The sequence below is a fragment of the Lissotriton helveticus genome, chromosome 7 (genome assembly GCF_964261635.1).
Source record: "Lissotriton helveticus chromosome 7, aLisHel1.1, whole genome shotgun sequence".
Taxonomy (NCBI): Eukaryota; Metazoa; Chordata; class Amphibia; order Caudata; family Salamandridae; genus Lissotriton; species Lissotriton helveticus.
Window position 1 is genome coordinate 936,427,409 of NC_136068.1, and position 20,444 is coordinate 936,447,852.

The window sequence follows — 20,444 nt, forward strand, 5'->3', positions numbered from 1 at the left end:
CAATGTGTCATCAGAGGACATTACTGTCTTTAAGGCTGGAAAGAGTTTCCTTAATTTGGAGCGATGGCCTTACTTTCTCAAGGAGTGAAGCTCATTTGACCTGTTTCCCTGCACTTTGTGTGTGGGTCTCTGATACTCCAGATGGATAGCTGTTTAGGATACTCGGCGGTCTTGCAACTCCATCCAATTTTCAAAAGGAGCCCAATGCTTTCCCAGTATACTGCCTAGCTGCCTTGCAGTCCTAATTACATATAGTTACCTAGTGCATAATTGCTGATTTCTCCTCCTCCTGTGTTTCCTCGTCACCCAGGGCGATTGGTCACGTGCTGTCCTGACATCATAAAGCTAGAGCAGGATGTCATCTGACATGAGGGACAATCAGTTGCCTAGCAAGCACTAAGATACATTTATCATGGTATTGAACTGGGTTGCAGGGTAAACAGGGCGCCCAGCTGAAGACCTAGATGGTGAGATGAATGAAACTGGCGCATTATTTGAGACTTGTGCATCTGTTTGAAGGTGCAGTTAATCACAAAGTTCTCGACTTCTCTATAGCTTAACTGATAAGGATGTACTAAGATGAAGATGTTAAGATGTTGCTTATAGTTTTTATTATTCCCACTAACAGTAGCGTAAACCTTCCTCCCTCAACTTATCAGATCACTCAATTGCTATTGGCCTATCATAACCTATAACAATTGCACTGAGAAGGGGATGCCGTCACTGGGCTGGCAATCACATCTTTTTATCTAGGTCCTGATGTAGGTGCTAGTGTTGTGTAGAGAGTGGTAGCAAATGAGGCATAGGATTGATGTAATGTAATGTGTATACTTGTAAAGCGCACTGTTGCCAGCCGGCGTCCTGGCGCTGTATACCGCTGGGGAACCAGTCCTGGCTTTCCCTGTGGGATGGTCCCTGCTGGGAATCCCCAAGGTTGAGCCAGGCATCCCCGGCGTTGAGGGGTCCGTTGTGGAGATTAGGCAAGCTAATGCCTAGAGTTGCAGAGTGGGACCCCTGGTTAGAGTAGGCACTGACGTGAGAATTATCGAGTCCGCTGACCCTGGTCCATGACCCTGCCGCGTCGGGAATCGAACCCTGGTCCTGGGCCGACTTCTGCTTTTGGGTCTGCCGCCTCTAACCAGTGAGCCATTGAGAGATGTACCCCAGGCTGAACATGTAAACTGAGAAAACATGAAAACTGAGATTCTAATTTTTAGTAGGGTGTGGATTTTCACAATATCCATAGTACTGATTATCAAGCCTTAGAAAATCTGTTTTTTATTACTGTGCATTCGTTTGAAAATATTCAAGTTCTAATGCACTAACAGTGGACCTTTCCATCTGCAGAATATACTGAATGACCAGAGATGGCAGTGCTGCGGAAGAGAATTTGTCTGCATTGCTGAGACCAAAAAAAAAACCATGAAGCCTTTTCTCAGCACTCTGCCTTCCTTCATCAATTTAAATGGTAAGTCAAACTCGAGTTAGTGGGGTCTTGGCATGATTATTTTTGTCAAGACTCTACCAAAATGGATGACCTTACGGTGATCATCATATTTTATCAGACTTTGTCTCCGAAGCTGAGAAAGCCTGCGTTAGATACCTGTGCTAACAATGTGTCATCAGAGGACATTACTGTCTTTAAGGCTGGAAAGAGTTTCCTTAATTTGGAGCCATGGCCTTACTTTCTCAAGGAGTGAAGCTCATTTGACCTGTTTCCCTGCACTCTGTGTGTGGGTCTCTGATACTCCAGATGGATAGCTGTTTAGGATACTCGGCGGTCTTGCAACTCCATCCAATTTTCAAAAGGAGCCCAATGCTTTCCCAGTATACTGCCTAGCTGCCTTGCAGTGCTAATTACATATAGTTACCTAGTGCATAATTGCTGATGTCTCCTCCTCCTGTGTTTCCTTGTCACCGAGGGCGATTGGTCACATGCTGTCCTGACATCATAAAGCTAGAGCAGGATGTCATCTGACATGAGGGACAATCAGTTGCCTAGCAAGCACTAAGATACATTTATCATGGTATTGAACTGGGTTGCAGGGTAAACAGGGCGCCCAGCTGAAGACCTAGATGGTGAGATGAATGAAACTGGCGCATTATTTGAGACTTGTGCATCTGTTTGAAGGTGCAGTTAATCACAATGTTCTCGACTTCTCTATAGCTTAACTGATAAGGATGTACTAAGATGAAGATGTTAAGATGTTGTTTATAGTTTTTATTATTCCCACTAACAGTAGCGTAAACCTTCCTCCCTCAACTTATCAGATCACTCAATTGCTATTGGCGTATCATAACCTATAAGAATTGCACTGAGAAGGGGATGCCATCACTTGGCTGGCAATCACATCTTTTTATCTAGGTCCTGATGTAGGTGCTAGTGTTGTGTAGAGAGTGGTAGCAAATGAGGCATAGGATTGATGTAATGTAATGTGTATACTTGTAAAGCGCACTGTTGCCAGCCGGCGTCCTGGCGCTGTATACCGCTGGGGAACCAGTCCTGGCTTTCCCTGTGGGATGGTCCCTGCTGGGAATCCCCAAGGTGGAGCCAGGCATCCCCGGCGTTGAGGGGGCCGTTGTGGAGATTAGGCAAGCTAATGCCCAGAGTTGCAGAGTGGGACCCCTGGTTAGAGTAGGCACCCACGTGAGAATTATCGAGTCCGCTGACCCTGGTCCATGACCCTGCCGCGTCGGGAATCGAACCCTGGTCCTGGGCCGACTTCTGCTTTTGGGTCTGCCGCCTCTAACCAGTGAGCCATTAAGAGATGTACCCCAGGCTGAACATGAAAACATGAAAACTGAGATTCTAATTTTTAGTAGGGTGTGGATTTTCACAATATCCATAGTACTGATTATCAAGCCTTAGAAAATCTGTTTTTTATTGCTGTGCATTCGTTTGAGAATATTGAAGTTCTAATGCACTAACAGTGGACTTTTCCATCTGCAGAATATACTGAATGACCAGAGATGGCAGTGCTGCGGAAGAGAATTTGTCTGCATTGCTGAGACCAAAAAAAAAAACAAGAAGCCATTTCCCAGCACTCTGCCTTCCTTCATCAATTTAAATGGTAAGTCAAACTCGAGTTAGTGGGGTCTTGGCATGATTATCTTTGTCAAGACTGTACCAAAATGGATGATGTTACGGTCATCATCATATTTTATCAGACTTTGTCTCCGAAGCTGAGAAAGCCTGCGTTAGATACCTGTGCTAACAATGTGTCATCAGAGGACATTACTGTCTTTAAGGCTGGAAAGAGTTTCCTTAATTTGGAGCGATGGCCTTACTTTCTCAAGGAGTGAAGCTCATTTGACCTGTTTCCCTGCACTTTGTGTGTGGGTCTCTGATACTCCAGATGGATAGCTGTTTAGGATACTCGGCGGTCTTGCAACTCCATCCAATTTTCAAAAGGAGCCCAATGCTTTCCCAGTATACTGCCTAGCTGCCTTGCAGTCCTAATTACATATAGTTACCTAGTGCATAATTGCTGATTTCTCCTCCTCCTGTGTTTCCTCGTCACCCAGGGCGATTGGTCACGTGCTGTCCTGACATCATAAAGCTAGAGCAGGATGTCATCTGACATGAGGGACAATCAGTTGCCTAGCAAGCACTAAGATACATTTATCATGGTATTGAACTGGGTTGCAGGGTAAACAGGGCGCCCAGCTGAAGACCTAGATGGTGAGATGAATGAAACTGGCGCATTATTTGAGACTTGTGCATCTGTTTGAAGGTGCAGTTAATCACAAAGTTCTCGACTTCTCTATAGCTTAACTGATAAGGATGTACTAAGATGAAGATGTTAAGATGTTGCTTATAGTTTTTATTATTCCCACTAACAGTAGCGTAAACCTTCCTCCCTCAACTTATCAGATCACTCAATTTCTATTGGCCTATCATAACCTATAACAATTGCACTGAGAAGGGGATGCCGTCACTGGGCTGGCAATCACATCTTTTTATCTAGGTCCTGATGTAGGTGCTAGTGTTGTGTAGAGAGTGGTAGCAAATGAGGCATAGGATTGATGTAATGTAATGTGTATACTTGTAAAGCGCACTGTTGCCAGCCGGCGTCCTGGCGCTGTATACCGCTGGGGAACCAGTCCTGGCTTTCCCTGTGGGATGGTCCCTGCTGGGAATCCCCAAGGTTGAGCCAGGCATCCCCGGCGTTGAGGGGTCCGTTGTGGAGATTAGGCAAGCTAATGCCTAGAGTTGCAGAGTGGGACCCCTGGTTAGAGTAGGCACTGACGTGAGAATTATCGAGTCCGCTGACCCTGGTCCATGACCCTGCCGCGTCGGGAATCGAACCCTGGTCCTGGGCCGACTTCTGCTTTTGGGTCTGCCGCCTCTAACCAGTGAGCCATTGAGAGATGTACCCCAGGCTGAACATGTAAACTGAGAAAACATGAAAACTGAGATTCTAATTTTTAGTAGGGTGTGGATTTTCACAATATCCATAGTACTGATTATCAAGCCTTAGAAAATCTGTTTTTTATTACTGTGCATTCGTTTGAAAATATTCAAGTTCTAATGCACTAACAGTGGACCTTTCCATCTGCAGAATATACTGAATGACCAGAGATGGCAGTGCTGCGGAAGAGAATTTGTCTGCATTGCTGAGACCAAAAAAAAAACCATGAAGCCTTTTCTCAGCACTCTGCCTTCCTTCATCAATTTAAATGGTAAGTCAAACTCGAGTTAGTGGGGTCTTGGCATGATTATTTTTGTCAAGACTCTACCAAAATGGATGACCTTACGGTGATCATCATATTTTATCAGACTTTGTCTCCGAAGCTGAGAAAGCCTGCGTTAGATACCTGTGCTAACAATGTGTCATCAGAGGACATTACTGTCTTTAAGGCTGGAAAGAGTTTCCTTAATTTGGAGCCATGGCCTTACTTTCTCAAGGAGTGAAGCTCATTTGACCTGTTTCCCTGCACTCTGTGTGTGGGTCTCTGATACTCCAGATGGATAGCTGTTTAGGATACTCGGCGGTCTTGCAACTCCATCCAATTTTCAAAAGGAGCCCAATGCTTTCCCAGTATACTGCCTAGCTGCCTTGCAGTGCTAATTACATATAGTTACCTAGTGCATAATTGCTGATGTCTCCTCCTCCTGTGTTTCCTTGTCACCGAGGGCGATTGGTCACATGCTGTCCTGACATCATAAAGCTAGAGCAGGATGTCATCTGACATGAGGGACAATCAGTTGCCTAGCAAGCACTAAGATACATTTATCATGGTATTGAACTGGGTTGCAGGGTAAACAGGGCGCCCAGCTGAAGACCTAGATGGTGAGATGAATGAAACTGGCGCATTATTTGAGACTTGTGCATCTGTTTGAAGGTGCAGTTAATCACAATGTTCTCGACTTCTCTATAGCTTAACTGATAAGGATGTACTAAGATGAAGATGTTAAGATGTTGTTTATAGTTTTTATTATTCCCACTAACAGTAGCGTAAACCTTCCTCCCTCAACTTATCAGATCACTCAATTGCTATTGGCGTATCATAACCTATAAGAATTGCACTGAGAAGGGGATGCCATCACTTGGCTGGCAATCACATCTTTTTATCTAGGTCCTGATGTAGGTGCTAGTGTTGTGTAGAGAGTGGTAGCAAATGAGGCATAGGATTGATGTAATGTAATGTGTATACTTGTAAAGCGCACTGTTGCCAGCCGGCGTCCTGGCGCTGTATACCGCTGGGGAACCAGTCCTGGCTTTCCCTGTGGGATGGTCCCTGCTGGGAATCCCCAAGGTGGAGCCAGGCATCCCCGGCGTTGAGGGGGCCGTTGTGGAGATTAGGCAAGCTAATGCCCAGAGTTGCAGAGTGGGACCCCTGGTTAGAGTAGGCACCCACGTGAGAATTATCGAGTCCGCTGACCCTGGTCCATGACCCTGCCGCGTCGGGAATCGAACCCTGGTCCTGGGCCGACTTCTGCTTTTGGGTCTGCCGCCTCTAACCAGTGAGCCATTAAGAGATGTACCCCAGGCTGAACATGAAAACATGAAAACTGAGATTCTAATTTTTAGTAGGGTGTGGATTTTCACAATATCCATAGTACTGATTATCAAGCCTTAGAAAATCTGTTTTTTATTGCTGTGCATTCGTTTGAGAATATTGAAGTTCTAATGCACTAACAGTGGACTTTTCCATCTGCAGAATATACTGAATGACCAGAGATGGCAGTGCTGCGGAAGAGAATTTGTCTGCATTGCTGAGACCAAAAAAAAAAACAAGAAGCCATTTCCCAGCACTCTGCCTTCCTTCATCAATTTAAATGGTAAGTCAAACTCGAGTTAGTGGGGTCTTGGCATGATTATCTTTGTCAAGACTGTACCAAAATGGATGATGTTACGGTCATCATCATATTTTATCAGACTTTGTCTCCGAAGCTGAGAAAGCCTGCGTTAGATACCTGTGCTAACAATGTGTCATCAGAGGACATTACTGTCTTTAAGGCTGGAAAGAGTTTCCTTAATTTGGAGCGATGGCCTTACTTTCTCAAGGAGTGAAGCTCATTTGACCTGTTTCCCTGCACTTTGTGTGTGGGTCTCTGATACTCCAGATGGATAGCTGTTTAGGATACTCGGCGGTCTTGCAACTCCATCCAATTTTCAAAAGGAGCCCAATGCTTTCCCAGTATACTGCCTAGCTGCCTTGCAGTCCTAATTACATATAGTTACCTAGTGCATAATTGCTGATTTCTCCTCCTCCTGTGTTTCCTCGTCACCCAGGGCGATTGGTCACGTGCTGTCCTGACATCATAAAGCTAGAGCAGGATGTCATCTGACATGAGGGACAATCAGTTGCCTAGCAAGCACTAAGATACATTTATCATGGTATTGAACTGGGTTGCAGGGTAAACAGGGCGCCCAGCTGAAGACCTAGATGGTGAGATGAATGAAACTGGCGCATTATTTGAGACTTGTGCATCTGTTTGAAGGTGCAGTTAATCACAAAGTTCTCGACTTCTCTATAGCTTAACTGATAAGGATGTACTAAGATGAAGATGTTAAGATGTTGCTTATAGTTTTTATTATTCCCACTAACAGTAGCGTAAACCTTCCTCCCTCAACTTATCAGATCACTCAATTTCTATTGGCCTATCATAACCTATAACAATTGCACTGAGAAGGGGATGCCGTCACTGGGCTGGCAATCACATCTTTTTATCTAGGTCCTGATGTAGGTGCTAGTGTTGTGTAGAGAGTGGTAGCAAATGAGGCATAGGATTGATGTAATGTAATGTGTATACTTGTAAAGCGCACTGTTGCCAGCCGGCGTCCTGGCGCTGTATACCGCTGGGGAACCAGTCCTGGCTTTCCCTGTGGGATGGTCCCTGCTGGGAATCCCCAAGGTTGAGCCAGGCATCCCCGGCGTTGAGGGGTCCGTTGTGGAGATTAGGCAAGCTAATGCCTAGAGTTGCAGAGTGGGACCCCTGGTTAGAGTAGGCACTGACGTGAGAATTATCGAGTCCGCTGACCCTGGTCCATGACCCTGCCGCGTCGGGAATCGAACCCTGGTCCTGGGCCGACTTCTGCTTTTGGGTCTGCCGCCTCTAACCAGTGAGCCATTGAGAGATGTACCCCAGGCTGAACATGTAAACTGAGAAAACATGAAAACTGAGATTCTAATTTTTAGTAGGGTGTGGATTTTCACAATATCCATAGTACTGATTATCAAGCCTTAGAAAATCTGTTTTTTATTACTGTGCATTCGTTTGAAAATATTCAAGTTCTAATGCACTAACAGTGGACCTTTCCATCTGCAGAATATACTGAATGACCAGAGATGGCAGTGCTGCGGAAGAGAATTTGTCTGCATTGCTGAGACCAAAAAAAAAACCATGAAGCCTTTTCTCAGCACTCTGCCTTCCTTCATCAATTTAAATGGTAAGTCAAACTCGAGTTAGTGGGGTCTTGGCATGATTATCTTTGTCAAGACTCTACCAAAATGGATGACCTTACGGTGATCATCATATTTTATCAGACTTTGTCTCCGAAGCTGAGAAAGCCTGCGTTAGATACCTGTGCTAACAATGTGTCATCAGAGGACATTACTGTCTTTAAGGCTGGAAAGAGTTTCCTTAATTTGGAGCCATGGCCTTACTTTCTCAAGGAGTGAAGCTCATTTGACCTGTTTCCCTGCACTCTGTGTGTGGGTCTCTGATACTCCAGATGGATAGCTGTTTAGGATACTCGGCGGTCTTGCAACTCCATCCAATTTTCAAAAGGAGCCCAATGCTTTCCCAGTATACTGCCTAGCTGCCTTGCAGTGCTAATTACATATAGTTACCTAGTGCATAATTGCTGATGTCTCCTCCTCCTGTGTTTCCTTGTCACCGAGGGCGATTGGTCACATGCTGTCCTGACATCATAAAGCTAGAGCAGGATGTCATCTGACATGAGGGACAATCAGTTGCCTAGCAAGCACTAAGATACATTTATCATGGTATTGAACTGGGTTGCAGGGTAAACAGGGCGCCCAGCTGAAGACCTAGATGGTGAGATGAATGAAACTGGCGCATTATTTGAGACTTGTGCATCTGTTTGAAGGTGCAGTTAATCACAATGTTCTCGACTTCTCTATAGCTTAACTGATAAGGATGTACTAAGATGAAGATGTTAAGATGTTGTTTATAGTTTTTATTATTCCCACTAACAGTAGCGTAAACCTTCCTCCCTCAACTTATCAGATCACTCAATTGCTATTGGCGTATCATAACCTATAAGAATTGCACTGAGAAGGGGATGCCATCACTTGGCTGGCAATCACATCTTTTTATCTAGGTCCTGATGTAGGTGCTAGTGTTGTGTAGAGAGTGGTAGCAAATGAGGCATAGGATTGATGTAATGTAATGTGTATACTTGTAAAGCGCACTGTTGCCAGCCGGCGTCCTGGCGCTGTATACCGCTGGGGAACCAGTCCTGGCTTTCCCTGTGGGATGGTCCCTGCTGGGAATCCCCAAGGTGGAGCCAGGCATCCCCGGCGTTGAGGGGGCCGTTGTGGAGATTAGGCAAGCTAATGCCCAGAGTTGCAGAGTGGGACCCCTGGTTAGAGTAGGCACCCACGTGAGAATTATCGAGTCCGCTGACCCTGGTCCATGACCCTGCCGCGTCGGGAATCGAACCCTGGTCCTGGGCCGACTTCTGCTTTTGGGTCTGCCGCCTCTAACCAGTGAGCCATTAAGAGATGTACCCCAGGCTGAACATGAAAACATGAAAACTGAGATTCTAATTTTTAGTAGGGTGTGGATTTTCACAATATCCATAGTACTGATTATCAAGCCTTAGAAAATCTGTTTTTTATTGCTGTGCATTCGTTTGAAAATATTCAAGTTCTAATGCACTAACAGTGGACTTTTCCATCTGCAGAATATACTGAATGACCAGAGATGGCAGTGCTGCGGAAGAGAATTTGTCTGCATTGCTGAGACCAAAAAAAAAAAACAAGAAGCCATTTCCCAGCACTCTGCCTTCCTTCATCAATTTAAATGGTAAGTCAAACTCGAGTTAGTGGGGTCTTGGCATGATTATCTTTGTCAAGACTCTACTAAAATGGATGATGTTACGGTCATCATCATATTTTATCAGACTTTGTCTCCGAAGCTGAGAAAGCCTGCGTTAGATACCTGTGCTAACAATGTGTCATCAGAGGACATTACTGTCTTTAAGGCTGGAAAGAGTTTCCTTAATTTGGAGCGATGGCCTTACTTTCTCAAGGAGTGAAGCTCATTTGACCTGTTTCCCTGCACTTTGTGTGTGGGTCTCTGATACTCCAGATGGATAGCTGTTTAGGATACTCGGCGGTCTTGCAACTCCATCCAATTTTCAAAAGGAGCCCAATGCTTTCCCAGTATACTGCCTAGCTGCCTTGCAGTCCTAATTACATATAGTTACCTAGTGCATAATTGCTGATTTCTCCTCCTCCTGTGTTTCCTCGTCACCCAGGGCGATTGGTCACGTGCTGTCCTGACATCATAAAGCTAGAGCAGGATGTCATCTGACATGAGGGACAATCAGTTGCCTAGCAAGTACTAAGATACATTTATCATGGTATTGAACTGGGTTGCAGGGTAAACAGGGCGCCCAGCTGAAGACCTAGATGGTGAGATGAATGAAACTGGCGCATTATTTGAGACTTGTGCATCTGTTTGAAGGTGCAGTTAATCACAATGTTCTCGACTTCTCTATAGCTTAACTGATAAGGATGTACTAAGATGAAGATGTTAAGATGTTGTTTATAGTTTTTATTATTCCCACTAACAGTAGCGTAAACCTTCCTCCCTCAACTTATCAGATCACTCAATTGCTATTGGCGTATCATAACCTATATGAATTGCACTGAGAAGGGGATGCCATCACTTGGCTGGCAATCACATCTTTTTATCTAGGTCCTGATGTAGGTGCTAGTGTTGTTTAGAGAGTGGTAGCAAATGAGGCATAGGATTGATGTAATGTAATGTGTATACTTGTAAAGCGCACTGTTGCCAGCCGGCGTCCTGGCGCTGTATACCGCTGGGGAACCAGTCCTGGCTTTCCCTGTGGGATGGTCCCTGCTGGGAATCCCCATGGTGGAGCCAGGCATCCCCGGCGTTGAGGGGGCCGTTGTGGAGATTAGGCAAGCTAATGCCCAGAGTTGCAGAGTGGGACCCCTGGTTAGAGTAGGCACTGACGTGAGAATTATCGAGTCCGCTGACCCTGGTCCATGACCCTGCCGCGTCGGGAATCGAACCCTGGTCCTGGGCCGACTTCTGCTTTTGGATCTGCCGCCTCTAACCAGTGAGCCATTGAGAGATGTACCCCAGGCTGAACATGAAAACTGAGAAAACATGAAAACTGAGATTCTAATTTTTAGTAGGGTGTGGATTTTCACAATATCCATAGTACTGATTATCAAGCCTTAGAAAATCTGTTTTTTATTGCTGTGCATTCGTTTGAAAATATTCAAGTTCTAATGCACTAACAGTGGACTTTTCCATCTGCAGAATATACTGAATGACCAGAGATGGCAGTGCTGCGGAAGAGAATTTGTCTGCATTGCTGAGACCCAAAAAAAAAAAACAAGAAGCCATTTCTCAGCACTCTGCCTTCCTTCATCAATTTAAATGGTAAGTCAAACTAGAGTTAGTGGGGTCTTGGCATGATTATCTTTGTCAAGACTCTACCAAAATGGATGACGTTACGGTGATCATCATATTTAATCAGACTTTGTCTCCGAAGCTGAGAAAGCCTGCGTTAGATACCTGTGCTAACAATGTGTCATCAGAGGACATTACTGTCTTTAAGGCTGGAAAGAGTTTCCTTAATTTGGAGCCATGGCCTTACTTTCTCAAGGAGTGAAGCTCATTTGACCTGTTTCCCTGCACTCTGTGTGTGGGTCTCTGATACTCCAGATGGATAGCTGTTTAGGATACTCGGCGGTCTTGCAACTCCATCCAATTTTCAAAAGGAGCCCAATGCTTTCCCAGTATACTGCCTAGCTGCCTTGCAGTCCTAATTACATATAGTTACCTAGTGCATAATTGCTGATGTCTCCTCCTCCTGTGTTACCTCGTCACCGAGGGCGATTGGTCACGTGCTGTCCTGACATCATAAAGCTAGAGCAGGATGTCATCTGACATGAGGGACAATCAGTTGCCTAGCAAGCACTAAGATACATTTATCGTGCTATTGAACTGGGTTGCAGGGTAAACAGGGCGCCCAGCTGAAGACCTAGATGTGAGATGAATGAAACTGGCGCATTATTTGAGACTTGTGCATCTGTTTGAAGGTGCAGTTAATCACAATGTTCTCGACTTCTCTATAGCTTAACTGATAAGGATGTACTAAGATGAAGATGTTAAGATGTTGTTTATAGTTTTTATTATTCCCACTAACAGTAGCGTAAACCTTCCTCCCTCAACTTATCAGATCACTCAATTGCTATTGGTGTATCATAACCTATAAGAATTGCACTGAGAAGGGGATGCCATCACTTGGCTGGCAATCACATCTTTTTATCTAGGTCCTGATGTAGGTGCTAGTGTTGTGTAGAGAGTGGTAGCAAATGAGGCATAGGATTGATGTAATGTAATGTGTATACTTGTAAAGCGCACTGTTGCCAGCCGGCATCTTGGCGCTGTATACCGCTGGGGAACCAGTCCTGGCTTTCCCTGTGGGATGGTCCCTGCTGGGAATCCCCATGGTGGAGCCAGGCATCCCCGGCGTTGAGGGGGCCGTTGTGGAGATTAGGCAAGCTAATGCCCAGAGTTGCAGAGTGGGACCCCTGGTTAGAGTAGGCACTGACGTGAGAATTATCGAGTCCGCTGACCCTGGTCCATGACCCTGCCGCGTCGGGAATCGAACCCTGGTCCTGGGCCGACTTCTGCTTTTGGATCTGCCGCCTCTAACTAGTGAGCCATTGAGAGATGTACCCCAGGCTGAACATGAAAACTGAGAAAACATGAAAACTGAGATTCTAATTTTTAGTAGGGTGTGGATTTTCACAATATCCATAGTACTGATTATCAAGCCTTAGAAAATCTGTTTTTTATTGCTGTGCATTCGTTTGAAAATATTCAAGTTCTAATGCACTAACAGTGGACTTTTCCATCTGCAGAATATACTGAATGACCAGAGATGGCAGTGCTGCGGAAGAGAATTTGTCTGCATTGCTGAGACCAAAAAAAAACCCAAGAAGCCATTTCTCAGCACTCTGCCTTCCTTCATCAATTTAAATGGTAAGTCAAACTCGAGTTAGTGGGGTCTTGGCATGATTATCTTTGTCAAGACTCTACCAAAATGGATGACGTTACGGTGATCATCATATTTTATCAGACTTTGTCTCCGAAGCTGAGAAAGCCTGCGTTAGATACCTGTGCTAACAATGTGTCATCAGAGGACATTACTGTCTTTAAGGCTGGAAAGAGTTTCCTTAATTTGGAGCGATGGCCTTACTTTCTCAAGGAGTGAAGCTCATTTGACCTGTTTCCCTGCACTCTGTGTGTGGGTCTCTGATACTCCAGATGGATAGCTGTTTAGGATACTCGGCGGTCTTGCAACTCCATCCAATTTTCAAAAGGATCCCAATGCTTTCCCAGTATACTGCCTAGCTGCCTTGCAGTCCTAATTACATATAGTTACCTAGTGCATAATTGCTGATGTCTCCTCCTCCTGTGTTTCCTCGTCACCCAGGGCGATTGGTCACGTGCTGTCCTGACATCATAAAGCTAGAGCAGGATGTCATCTGACATGAGGGACAATCAGTTGCCTAGCAAGCACTAAGATACATTTATTGTGGTATTGAACTGGGTTGCAGGGTAAACAGGGTGTCCAGCTGAAGACCTAGATGGTGAGATGAATGAAACTGGCGCATTATTTGAGACTTGTGCATCTGTTTGAAGGTGCAGTTAATCACAATGTTCTCGACTTCTCTATAGCTTAACTGATAAGGATGTACTAAGATGAAGATGTTAAGATGTTGTTTATAGTTTTTATTATTCCCACTAACAGTAGCGTAAACCTTCCTCCCTCAACTTATCAGATCACTCAATTGCTATTGGCGTATCATAACCTATAAGAATTGCACTGAGAAGGGGATGCCATCACTTGGCTGGCAATCACATCTTTTTATCTAGGTCCTGATGTAGGTGCTAGTGTTGTTTAGAGAGTGGTAGCAAATGAGGCATAGGATTGATGTAATGTAATGTGTATACTTGTAAAGCGCACTGTTGCCAGCCGGCGTCCTGGCGCTGTATACCGCTGGGGAACCAGTCCTGGCTTTCCCTGTGGGATGGTCCCTGCTGGGAATCCCCATGGTGGAGCCAGGCATCCCCGGCGTTGAGGGGGCCGTTGTGGAGATTAGGCAAGCTAATGCCCAGAGTTGCAGAGTGGGACCCCTGGTTAGAGTAGGCACTGACGTGAGAATTATCGAGTCCGCTGACCCTGGTCCATGACCCTGCCGCGTCGGGAATCGAACCCTGGTCCTGGGCCGACTTCTGCTTTTGGATCTGCCGCCTCTAACCAGTGAGCCATTGAGAGATGTACCCCAGGCTGAACATGAAAACTGAGAAAACATGAAAACTGAGATTCTAATTTTTAGTAGGGTGTGGATTTTCACAATATCCATAGTACTGATTATCAAGCCTTAGAAAATCTGGTTTTTATTGCTGTGCATTCGTTTGAAAATATTCAAGTTCTAATGCACTAACAGTGGACTTTTCCATCTGCAGAATATGCTGAATGACCAGAGATGGCAGTGCTGCGGAAGAGAATTTGTCTGCATTGCTGAGACCAAAAAAAAACCCTGAAGCCTTTTCTCAGCACTCTGCCTTCCTTCATCAATTTAAATGGTAAGTCAAACTCGAGTTAGTGGGGTCTTGGCATGATTATCTTTGTCAAGACTCTACCAAAATGGATGACGTTACGGTGATCATCATATTTTATCAGACTTTGTCTCCGAAGCTGAGAAAGCCTGCGTTAGATACCTGTGCTAACAATGTGTCATCAGAGGACATTACTGTCTTTAAGGCTGGAAAGAGTTTCCTTAATTTGGAGCGATGGCCTTACTTTCTCAAGGAGTGAAGCTCATTTAACCTGTTTCCCTGCACTCTGTGTGTGGGTCTCTGAGACTCCAGATGGATAGCTGTTTAGGATACTCGACGGTCTTGCAACTCCATCCAATTTTCAAAAGGAGCCCAATGCTTTCCCAGTATACTGCCTAGCTGCCTTGCAGTCCTAATTACATATAGTTACCTAGTTCATAATTGCTGATTTCTCCTCCTCCTGTGTTTCCTCGTCACCCAGGGCGATTGGTCACGTGCTGTCCTGACATCATAAAGCTAGAGCAGGATGTCATCTGACATGAGGGACAATCAGTTGCCTAGCAAGCACTAAGATACATTTATCATGGTATTGAACTGGGTTGCAGGGTAAACAGGGCGCCCAGCTGAAGACCTAGATGGTGAGATGAATGAAACTGGCGCATTATTTGAGACTTGTGCATCTGTTTGAAGGTGCAGTTAATCACAATGTTCTCGACTTCTCTGTAGCTTAACTGATAAGGATGTACTAAGATGAAGATGTTAAGATGTTGTTTATAGTTTTTATTATTCCCACTAACAGTAGCGTAAACCTTCCTCCCTCAACTTATCAGATCACTCAATTGCTATTGGCGTATCATAACCTATAAGAATTGCACTGAGAAGGGGATGCCATCACTTGGCTGGCAATCACATCTTTTTATCTAGATCCTGATGTAGGTGCTAGTGTTGTTTAGAGAGTGGTAGCAAATGAGGCATAGGATTGATGTAATGTAATGTGTATACTTGTAAAGCGCACTGTTGCCAGCCGGCGTCCTGGCGCTGTATACCGCTGGGGAACCAGTCCTGGCTTTCCCTGTGGGATGGTCCCTGCTGGGAATCCCCAAGGTGGAGCCAGGCATCCCCGGCGTTGAGGGGGCCGTTGTGGAGATTAGGCAAGCTAATGCCCAGAGTTGCAGAGTGGGACCCCTGGTTAGAGTAGGCACTGACGTGAGAATTATCGAGTCCGCTGACCCTGGTCCATGACCCTGCTGCGTCGGGAATCAAACCCTGGTCCCGGGCCGACTTCTGCTTTTGGGTCTGCCGCCTCTAACCAGTGAGCCATTGAGAGATGTACCCCAGGCTGAACATGTAAACTGAGAAAACATGAAAACTGAGATTCTAATTTTTAGTAGGGTGTGGATTTTCACAATATCCATAGTACTGATTATCAAGCCTTAGAAAATCTGTTTTTTATTACTGTGCATTCGTTTGAAAATATTCAAGTTCTAATGCACTAACAGTGGACCTTTCCATCTGCAGAATATACTGAATGACCAGAGATGGCAGTGCTGCGGAAGAGAATTTGTCTGCATTGCTGAGACCAAAAAAAAAACCATGAAGCCTTTTCTCAGCACTCTGCCTTCCTTCATCAATTTAAATGGTAAGTCAAACTCGAGTTAGTGGGGTCTTGGCATGATTATTTTTGTCAAGACTCTACCAAAATGGATGACCTTACGGTGATCATCATATTTTATCAGACTTTGTCTCCGAAGCTGAGAAAGCCTGCGTTAGATACCTGTGCTAACAATGTGTCATCAGAGGACATTACTGTCTTTAAGGCTGGAAAGAGTTTCCTTAATTTGGAGCCATGGCCTTACTTTCTCAAGGAGTGAAGCTCATTTGACCTGTTTCCCTGCACTCTGTGTGTGGGTCTCTGATACTCCAGATGGATAGCTGTTTAGGATACTCGGCGGTCTTGCAACTCCATCCAATTTTCAAAAGGAGCCCAATGCTTTCCCAGTATACTGCCTAGCTGCCTTGCAGTGCTAATTACATATAGTTACCTAGTGCATAATTGCTGATGTCTCCTCCTCCTGTGTTTCCTTGTCACCGAGGGCGATTGGTCACATGCTGTCCTGACATCATAAAGCTAGAGCAGGATGTCATCTGACATGAGGGACAATCAGTTGCCTAGCAAGCACTAAGATACATTTATCATGGTATTGAACTGGGTTGCAGGGTAAACAGGGCGCCCAGCTGAAGACCTAGATGGTGAGATGAATGAAACTGGCGCATTATTTGAGACTTGTGCATCTGTTTGAAGGTGCAGTTAATCACAATGTTCTCGACTTCTCTATAGCTTAACTGATAAGGATGTACTAAGATGAAGATGTTAAGATGTTGTTTATAGTTTTTATTATTCCCACTAACAGTAGCGTAAACCTTCCTCCCTCAACTTATCAGATCACTCAATTGCTATTGGCGTATCATAACCTATAAGAATTGCACTGAGAAGGGGATGCCATCACTTGGCTGGCAATCACATCTTTTTATCTAGGTCCTGATGTAGGTGCTAGTGTTGTGTAGAGAGTGGTAGCAAATGAGGCATAGGATTGATGTAATGTAATGTGTATACTTGTAAAGCGCACTGTTGCCAGCCGGCGTCCTGGCGCTGTATACCGCTGGGGAACCAGTCCTGGCTTTCCCTGTGGGATGGTCCCTGCTGGGAATCCCCAAGGTGGAGCCAGGCATCCCCGGCGTTGAGGGGGCCGTTGTGGAGATTAGGCAAGCTAATGCCCAGAGTTGCAGAGTGGGACCCCTGGTTAGAGTAGGCACCCACGTGAGAATTATCGAGTCCGCTGACCCTGGTCCATGACCCTGCCGCGTCGGGAATCGAACCCTGGTCCTGGGCCGACTTCTGCTTTTGGGTCTGCCGCCTCTAACCAGTGAGCCATTAAGAGATGTACCCCAGGCTGAACATGAAAACATGAAAACTGAGATTCTAATTTTTAGTAGGGTGTGGATTTTCACAATATCCATAGTACTGATTATCAAGCCTTAGAAAATCTGTTTTTTATTGCTGTGCATTCGTTTGAGAATATTGAAGTTCTAATGCACTAACAGTGGACTTTTCCATCTGCAGAATATACTGAATGACCAGAGATGGCAGTGCTGCGGAAGAGAATTTGTCTGCATTGCTGAGACCAAAAAAAAAAACAAGAAGCCATTTCCCAGCACTCTGCCTTCCTTCATCAATTTAAATGGTAAGTCAAACTCGAGTTAGTGGGGTCTTGGCATGATTATCTTTGTCAAGACTGTACCAAAATGGATGATGTTACGGTCATCATCATATTTTATCAGACTTTGTCTCCGAAGCTGAGAAAGCCTGCGTTAGATACCTGTGCTAACAATGTGTCATCAGAGGACATTACTGTCTTTAAGGCTGGAAAGAGTTTCCTTAATTTGGAGCGATGGCCTTACTTTCTCAAGGAGTGAAGCTCATTTGACCTGTTTCCCTGCACTTTGTGTGTGGGTCTCTGATACTCCAGATGGATAGCTGTTTAGGATACTCGGCGGTCTTGCAACTCCATCCAATTTTCAAAAGGAGCCCAATGCTTTCCCAGTATACTGCCTAGCTGCCTTGCAGTCCTAATTACATATAGTTACCTAGTGCATAATTGCTGATTTCTCCTCCTCCTGTGTTTCCTCGTCACCCAGGGCGATTGGTCACGTGCTGTCCTGACATCATAAAGCTAGAGCAGGATGTCATCTGACATGAGGGACAATCAGTTGCCTAGCAAGCACTAAGATACATTTATCATGGTATTGAACTGGGTTGCAGGGTAAACAGGGCGCCCAGCTGAAGACCTAGATGGTGAGATGAATGAAACTGGCGCATTATTTGAGACTTGTGCATCTGTTTGAAGGTGCAGTTAATCACAAAGTTCTCGACTTCTCTATAGCTTAACTGATAAGGATGTACTAAGATGAAGATGTTAAGATGTTGCTTATAGTTTTTATTATTCCCACTAACAGTAGCGTAAACCTTCCTCCCTCAACTTATCAGATCACTCAATTTCTATTGGCCTATCATAACCTATAACAATTGCACTGAGAAGGGGATGCCGTCACTGGGCTGGCAATCACATCTTTTTATCTAGGTCCTGATGTAGGTGCTAGTGTTGTGTAGAGAGTGGTAGCAAATGAGGCATAGGATTGATGTAATGTAATGTGTATACTTGTAAAGCGCACTGTTGCCAGCCGGCGTCCTGGCGCTGTATACCGCTGGGGAACCAGTCCTGGCTTTCCCTGTGGGATGGTCCCTGCTGGGAATCCCCAAGGTTGAGCCAGGCATCCCCGGCGTTGAGGGGTCCGTTGTGGAGATTAGGCAAGCTAATGCCTAGAGTTGCAGAGTGGGACCCCTGGTTAGAGTAGGCACTGACGTGAGAATTATCGAGTCCGCTGACCCTGGTCCATGACCCTGCCGCGTCGGGAATCGAACCCTGGTCCTGGGCCGACTTCTGCTTTTGGGTCTGCCGCCTCTAACCAGTGAGCCATTGAGAGATGTACCCCAGGCTGAACATGTAAACTGAGAAAACATGAAAACTGAGATTCTAATTTTTAGTAGGGTGTGGATTTTCACAATATCCATAGTACTGATTATCAAGCCTTAGAAAATCTGTTTTTTATTACTGTGCATTCGTTTGAAAATATTCAAGTTCTAATGCACTAACAGTGGACCTTTCCATCTGCAGAATATACTGAATGACCAGAGATGGCAGTGCTGCGGAAGAGAATTTGTCTGCATTGCTGAGACCAAAAAAAAAACCATGAAGCCTTTTCTCAGCACTCTGCCTTCCTTCATCAATTTAAATGGTAAGTCAAACTCGAGTTAGTGGGGTCTTGGCATGATTATCTTTGTCAAGACTCTACCAAAATGGATGACCTTACGGTGATCATCATATTTTATCAGACTTTGTCTCCGAAGCTGAGAAAGCCTGCGTTAGATACCTGTGCTAACAATGTGTCATCAGAGGACATTACTGTCTTTAAGGCTGGAAAGAGTTTCCTTAATTTGGAGCCATGGCCTTACTTTCTCAAGGAGTGAAGCTCATTTGACCTGTTTCCCTGCACTCTGTGTGTGGGTCTCTGATACTCCAGATGGATAGCTGTTTAGGATACTCGGCGGTCTTGCAACTCCATCCAATTTTCAAAAGGAGCCCAATGCTTTCCCAGTATACTGCCTAGCTGCCTTGCAGTGCTAATTACATATAGTTACCTAGTGCATAATTGCTGATGTCTCCTCCTCCTGTGTTTCCTTGTCACCGAGGGCGATTGGTCACATGCTGTCCTGACATCATAAAGCTAGAGCAGGATGTCATCTGACATGAGGGACAATCAGTTGCCTAGCAAGCACTAAGATACATTTATCATGGTATTGAACTGGGTTGCAGGGTAAACAGGGCGCCCAGCTGAAGACCTAGATGGTGAGATGAATGAAACTGGCGCATTATTTGAGACTTGTGCATCTGTTTGAAGGTGCAGTTAATCACAATGTTCTCGACTTCTCTATAGCTTAACTGATAAGGATGTACTAAGATGAAGATGTTAAGATGTTGTTTATAGTTTTTATTATTCCCACTAACAGTAGCGTAAACCTTCCTCCCTCAACTTATCAGATCACTCAATTGCTATTGGCGTATCATAACCTATAAGAATTGCACTGAGAAGGGGATGCCATCACTTGGCTGGCAATCACATCTTTTTATCTAGGTCCTGATGTAGGTGCTAGTGTTGTGTAGAGAGTGGTAGCAAATGAGGCATAGGATTGATGTAATGTAATGTGTATACTTGTAAAGCGCACTGTTGCCAGCCGGCGTCCTGGCGCTGTATACCGCTGGGGAACCAGTCCTGGCTTTCCCTGTGGGATGGTCCCTGCTGGGAATCCCCAAGGTGGAGCCAGGCATCCCCGGCGTTGAGGGGGCCGTTGTGGAGATTAGGCAAGCTAATGCCCAGAGTTGCAGAGTGGGACCCCTGGTTAGAGTAGGCACCCACGTGAGAATTATCGAGTCCGCTGACCCTGGTCCATGACCCTGCCGCGTCGGGAATCGAACCCTGGTCCTGGGCCGACTTCTGCTTTTGGGTCTGCCGCCTC